The sequence below is a fragment of the Schistocerca serialis genome, unplaced genomic scaffold, assembly GCF_023864345.2.
Source record: "Schistocerca serialis cubense isolate TAMUIC-IGC-003099 unplaced genomic scaffold, iqSchSeri2.2 HiC_scaffold_142, whole genome shotgun sequence".
In the NCBI taxonomy this organism is placed as follows: domain Eukaryota; kingdom Metazoa; phylum Arthropoda; class Insecta; order Orthoptera; family Acrididae; genus Schistocerca; species Schistocerca serialis.
In genome coordinates, this window is record NW_026047647.1 from 692 (window position 1) to 7,500 (window position 6,809).

The window sequence follows — 6,809 nt, forward strand, 5'->3', positions numbered from 1 at the left end:
CGACTCTACCCCAGCGTTGCCACCGCAGGAAACGGTCTTTGGAAAAACTACCCCCACACCGTCACCATTGTGCGGGGGTACGGACCCTCTATATCCTCAGAGGAGCACTCTTTGCCACCGGGCGTCAGGTCTCGCGGCCTGCCGCCCAGTGCCCACGGGGAACCGCGTGGAGGTGGTGCCGCCGTAGCATCCGCTTACAATGGGTATCAGCCGGCGCACGTTTCCCCTGTGATTAGCAGGGTCCACAGCACTCGGCTCGGGCTAGCCAGGCCTTGCCCATCGTCGAGCCCGGAATGTTCCGGGTTCTTGGCCTAGAGTCAGTCGCCTTTTAGTCGTCCCCGACCCATGAGTCGGTGTCAGTATCATTACTGCTTGCCTCTGGTGTCGTGTCGGGGTCTCGGAGCATTCCTGCTCTTTCCCTTACGAGTTCCAGAGCTCTCGTTTGCAAGTATCGTTCTAGAGCCAAAGCAGCTATTGCAGAGGCAAGATTGTTGAGCGCTCCCCAGTGCTCTCTGCTCCGAAGAAGCGCTCGAACATCTCTGTTAGGGGGCAGTCTGCCATCCCGTGCATCAGCGAAATGTGGGCAGTCCCACAGAGCGTGCTCCGGGGATCCTTCCTCGCCGCAGTCACAGTCCGTTGTTTCTCTTTTGCCAGTCCTGCACAAGTAGGTGGAAAATGGGCCATGTCCCGTCAAGAAGTGCACCAGTCCCCGTGAGGGTTTCAGAAACCGGAGTCTCATCCGCTCTCTCACGTTGGGGAATATGCGGTGCACGCGCCTGCTGGTGCGGAGCGCGTCCCACCTCTGCTGCCACTCATCAAGGAGCCAGTTCCGGACTTCAGCAACGCTGTCTGCCGGTCGGCCTAAGATGTTGTTGACCCCTTCCGGATTGCCCTTCCGGAGCCAATACAGCGCACCCCTTTCCCTGACCAGTAGGTCAAGTGGGGGGATTGCCGTGATGACAAGTAACGCATCAGCGGATGTCGTGCTGTATGCTCCGGTGAGGCGCACCAGCGCTTGGCGCTGTAGCCTCCTCACCGCCGCCGCAGGTTTTCTCTTTCTCAATCTATGAGCCCAAACACTCGATCCGTAAGCCGTGATGGCTACCAGAATGCTCGAGTGATACAGCCTTAGTGTATGCAGTGGCAGGTGGTATTGCCTGTTTGCAATGCTGGCTATTTTGTGGAATAGGGCTTGGCCTTTGCGACATACGAACTCGATGTGCGCCGTGAACAGCCTGGACTCGTCAAGGTGAATCCCCAGGTACCTTGTCATGTAAGTTCGCCTGATTGCTCCATTGTTGGCTCCTCCAGCTATTCGGAGCAAGGGATCACGCGCCAATCGGCCGCGCAGCATGACATACACAGTCTTCTCTGCAGACAGCTTCAGCTTCACCCTCTGGCACCACTCCTGTAGTGCATTTAACGCTGCATTGCAGTTTGCTTCTAGTATTGCCCGAGAATCACCTTCTATCACTAGAAGAATGTCATCAGCGTACGCCACCACGCCTCGCACTTGTCGCAGTTCCCCAAGTTCCTCCAGCACAGGTTCCAAACCCACGTCCCAGAATATGGGACCGCAGACTGAGCCCTGTGGGCATCCCTTAGTGATCAACTTCTCAACCGCCCGCCCCGGGCACCGCAAGACCGCCCGCCGGTGTCGGCAGTAGTCAAGCAGGCACCGGTACAGGGGCCCAGGACATTCCAACTTCCTTAGGCTGTCGAACAGAGCCGGCCACCATAGGTTATCGAAAGCCCCGGCGATGTCGACCATTATCCCCGCAACGTACTTAGCGGTAGATGTGTCCACTAGCGACATTGCCTTGTTTATAGCATCTTCTGTACACAGGCCCCTCCTGAATCCGTACTGGTCGGGACTTCGTCCCCTAAGCTCCCGGTGTTGCTCTAGCCGGAGGCATAGGAGCTTCTCCTGGAGCTTGGCCATGGAGTTCAAGAGACAGATTGGTCGGTACGATTTCGGCACTTCTGGATCCTTGTCATCACCCTTTCGCAGTATAACCACTTCAGCAGTCTTCCACGACTCTGGTACCCGTCCCTGTCGCAAACACTCGTTGTAGAGGTTTGTCAGGTAAGGGCAGATCTCCGCGCATAAGGCTTGAAGAGCCTCTGCAGCGAGACCATCTTGTCCCGTCGCCTTCTTTCGGCGCAATTCGAGAATGGCTATGGTAACTTCACGTTCAGTGAATGGAGCAACTGGCGTCTCATTGGCATACGCCTCATTGAGTTGTCTCCTCATATTCCCCTGTTCCTCATTCTCATCTTCGCTACTATCATCTGGCAACAAGGTGCTCATGAGTAGCTCGGCTGACTCCTGCCAGTCCCTGGTGTGGCTGCCATCATTCTTCCTTAGGGTTGACAGGACCGTCGGTGACCGAACTTTCGATGCGGCAATTCTGTACGGCGTTCCCCAGGGGTCAGCCGCCAGACTGTCACGAACGAAAGACTGCCAACTCTCAATCCGTACCGTGTGCAGCGTCCGCTTAAACACCGCCTTGGCCCGCCTGTACCGCGCAAGCGTGGCCTCACGCATGTGATCGCCTATGCTGCGCTGGTATTGCCGCCGCGCCCTTCTGCATTCGCGTCGGAGACGTTGCAGCTCAGGGTTCCAAGGCGCTTTAGGCGTTTTCCCTGTATGGGCTAACGGGACTGCGCCCGTTGCTGCTGTCTGTATAGCCCTCGTCAGATCCTCTGCAGCTTTATCCACGTCCACAACGCGATCCATTGGCCAATTCGGTATCACTAGATTTCCTCTTAGTCGATCCCAATCAGCCTTGCGCCAGTTGTACTTGACGATGCCGTTCACCTGGTCTTGTGGAGGAGGCTCCCCATCATAGGCTACAGTGAAAGTGATCAGATTGTGATCACTTAGTGTCGTTCCCCGCCATACCTTCCAATTCTCCGCCCGGAGATGTACGTGTGCACTCTTGAGTGTCACATCTATGTTTGAGGTCGCTCCCCGGCGACCTTCAAAAGTTGGTGGGAAGTTTGGTCGGTTCAACACTTCTAGTCCGAGCTCGAGAATTGCTTCAGCGAGTCTCTCACCTCGCCTAGCGGCGCGTCGCGCGCCGAGAGGCGTGATGTCACTGTGCCATAGGGGTGACATGGCGTTTGCGTCCATTGTGCAAATGAGCAAGTCATTGCGATAGAACCCAACCGCCTCTTTTAACTGGTCAATATACGGCCTTTCTCTATGCCTGTACTGAAAGTACATGTTCAGCACGAAAAAGGTGAAATCGCCAGTGTTTATTTCGGCTAACACCATGCATCTGTTGCTAAGGTGCGCCACTTTCACTGCTCTCAGAGATCGATTTAGCACAACGATTGCTGCCATAGGGTGCTCTCCCCCTGCCAGGATCTGAGCTGTATTCGGCATATACAGGATCTTTCCGTCTTTAGAGTATGGCTCCTGTAGACATAAAATGTCTAAAGACTCCTCCTCCGCTCGGCGTCGCACCTCGCGCATCACCGCTTGCGATCGCGCGCAGTTCAGCTGTCCTATTTTAACCGACACGGGCATTGTGATGTTTCACAGTCCGGTCGGCAACAGGTGAGGCGGCAGCCGGTAAGGAGACGGTTGACGAGAGGTCTTGTCTCCCATAGTCTGTCCGCTGGATTTTACGTTGTGTGAGGATTTTGTAAAATTCACACTCTTTTCCTGGCGTTACGCAATTGCGATTTCGCTTTTTGCACGGAATGCAGACCGGTTGGTTCCCCGCTTTTCGACAATCCTTCCTCATGTGGCCGTTTTCGCCACAGTGCCCGCATGTTATTATACTCGGGTCCTGCTTGCAGAACCTTGCCGAGTGGTTTACATCTTGGCACCGCGTGCAGACAGCCAAGTCTAGGTAGTCATCAACTGGCATGGACTCGAAGCCCATGTACAGTCTTTTCTGCCTAAGAATGGCAACTCTGAGTTTGGGGCTTACTTCCACCACGAGATGTGATGTTTGTTTGCCCTTTGGTCCAGTCCGGAACTTCGGCTTAAACTCCTGGCGGAATTGTGTTTCCGAAAGTCCCCCAAGGTCGTTTTGCTTTCTAGTTAGCTCAACCACAGTTTCATTCTTCATGACGCAAGGTACATGATATATGATTATCTGCGGATTGAGCTTCTTCGGCAGTTCGCATTTCAAAGCTTCTGTCAGTTTGTTATTGGCGAGAAGTTTTTGACGATCAGTCTCAGACGCCACGTCAACGATGAGCGTCGGGCCGTTTGTGGTGACCCGTGAGAACTTCACACCATCCACTTCTGGCTTGACCAGGGAGGTGAACTTTTTTCTCACTTCTGCTCCGCTTTCGTTTGCCTTTGACTTGATGAAGAGCGTAGCCTTCTCAGTCTGGGCTCTTGTTATCATCGCCTGCGTTTTCCGTTCTGTCGAGGGTAGAGCGGCGGCAACTTGTGCAAAGGTCTTTGGCGGCGCCGGGGGCACCGCTTTCGTCCTCGCCAGCTCCTCCTCCAAGGCGTCCACCCTTCCTGTGAGGGCCGACTGCGCCATAGCCCAGTCAAACAACTTTGCTCTCAGTTGTCTCTTGAGGTCACTTAGATTTTTCTCCTCCACCAGTTGCCCCGGTTTTAGAGAGTCGTCTACGAGTTCAAGGACGTCCTCGAGCCGCGTCGCGATAAGCTGTATGGTCGCAAGATCGCTGGGGCTTGCCTTGTATGGGGACTTGCCGTCCTCGACTGGGCCGCTGGGCTCTTGCCCGGCTACCTGCGCCGAGTCCGGCTGCTTGTTCTTCTTCCGCCTCTTCTTCTGTCGAGTCCCGGGCTTGCGCCCTTCGGTTCCCGACATTGGCGTAGAGGCGCGGCTACTGCAGGCACTTTCACTGACTGGGCCGCTGGGCTGCTGCCCGGCTACCTGCGCCAGTTTCCGCGCACTTTTCACCGTTTCCGGCGGTTGAGTCTTCGGCCGTGTGGCCTCCGTCTCTCCCGCCGGGCGAGTCTGGGTGGACGTGCCAGCACCGACTGGGCCGCCGGGCTTCTGCCCAGCTACCTGCGCCAGCTTTGGCCCGCCCGCAGTCTTTCCCGCCGGCGGCGTCGTCGGCCGTGAGGCCTTCGTCTTCGCCTTCGGTTCGGACTTCCCCGTATCGCCATCCCCGACTGGGCCGCTGGGCTCGCGCCCGGCTACCTGCGCCGGTTCCGGCTTATCTCCCTCCTTGGGCGCCGTTCTTGGCGCCGGCTGGCGGGGTGGCGGCATTAGCTCGGTTGCAGCGTCAGCACTCTGCGATCTTTGCCGAAGCACTTTTCGCAGGTGTTTCCTCTGCTTCCTCAGCTTTGCCTTGCGGTCTTTCTCACTGTCACTTTCACTCGTGTCAGCAAGCGTCCGTGACAGCGTCTCGCTAGCGGCAGTCTTAGCGCTCCGCACACGGGGTGTCCGGAACTCCAATTCTGGCGCACTAAGCGCGGGGTCATGGTCTTGTGGTCTAGGGACCTCCGACTGCCCTTGTTTTGGGAGTTCGTCAGTACACGAGGTGTCCGACTCGCTCCCCGAATGGTTGGTGTGTTGACTCCGCGACGGCCCACCAGTTCCGTCGGGACAAGGTTGTTTGAGAGAGTCCATGTGGTTCCCACGAACAGCTAGGGATCTATGTTGTCCATCCAGGCGTCGCCCCGCACACCTGGGTAAGCCTTATACAACAGAGGGTCGGCCGGTCCTCTGAGGTGGCTGACTCATGACTGTTCACAACTCAACAGCCTTGCGCCCCATAGCCGCCAGCTAACGCAGAGGGTGAGGGGTGATTATAGAGATTGTCCTTCTCTTGCCCAGGCGGTTAAGCCAAGACACCGGTCCAAAACACGCACGACGTTCCACTGCGCGCCTCACAGCAGTCGTTGAAGTGCGTATCTCAGTTTACGGCCGTCGCTGGTAGCGCTTGCCAGCTCCGGGCTAGGGCACCCCGGGTTTGCCGAGCCCGTACGGCAACTGCATTAGCCTCCGTCCCTGTGGTCGTGGTCTTAGACCACTCAGGAGCATCCTCCTGTGGCAGCTCCTGGTGACTTCCGCGTTGTGGTGACCGTTGCCGGTCTCCCCTTCGCAGTTGTCCACCAAGGAATCCTCCGATCGAGGCCGAGACGTCGTCCGCGTTGCATTCTCTGAAGGCCAGAGAGCGCTTCGCAGTCAGGCGCCCTTCCCCGCGCGTGGACATCGGCCTGCTTCCACATTAGGTTCTCTGCAGTGAGAGACTTAGTTTCAGCAGGAACGATGACCGCCAGAACTCCCCACTGTGCTTATTGCGCCAACCGCCTGCGCCAACCACAGCCAACATTGCGTATGGCCGGCCGGCGCCGCTTAGTTGTCCGGACGTGGCCTGCCGAGCCGGGCGCAGCAGGGCCAGCGCCCGCCGCCAGCGTGGCCGCGAGAGAAGACCGCCAGTCAGAGACCGACCGCCCATCCCGCGCCAGCCAGCAGCGCGCGCACCGCCCAGCCGACCCGGCCTAGCGCAGCGCATCCGACACGGCAGCGCACCCGTGCGCAGCCCAGCCGGCGGACGAGCCCCGCAGCTACCCCGGCCAACCGCACCGCCGTCCGACATTTGCCGGGCGGAGCATGTGCGAGGCCGGCGCCGCAGCGAGAGCCCACCACCAGCGAGCCGCGCAGGACGCACCACCATGCGCATAAGGCAACTGCCGCGTGCCAACAGCTGTCGACACGCGTCGCTGCCACGCGCACATCCTACGTACGAGCTTGGATACTAGACTCACGAGTCCGACACCTACAAGCGCTCGCAGTAGGTGGAGGCGCACGAAGGGCGTGACAACCTCCATGTCGGGAGTTAACTCCCGTGGCACTTGTGTC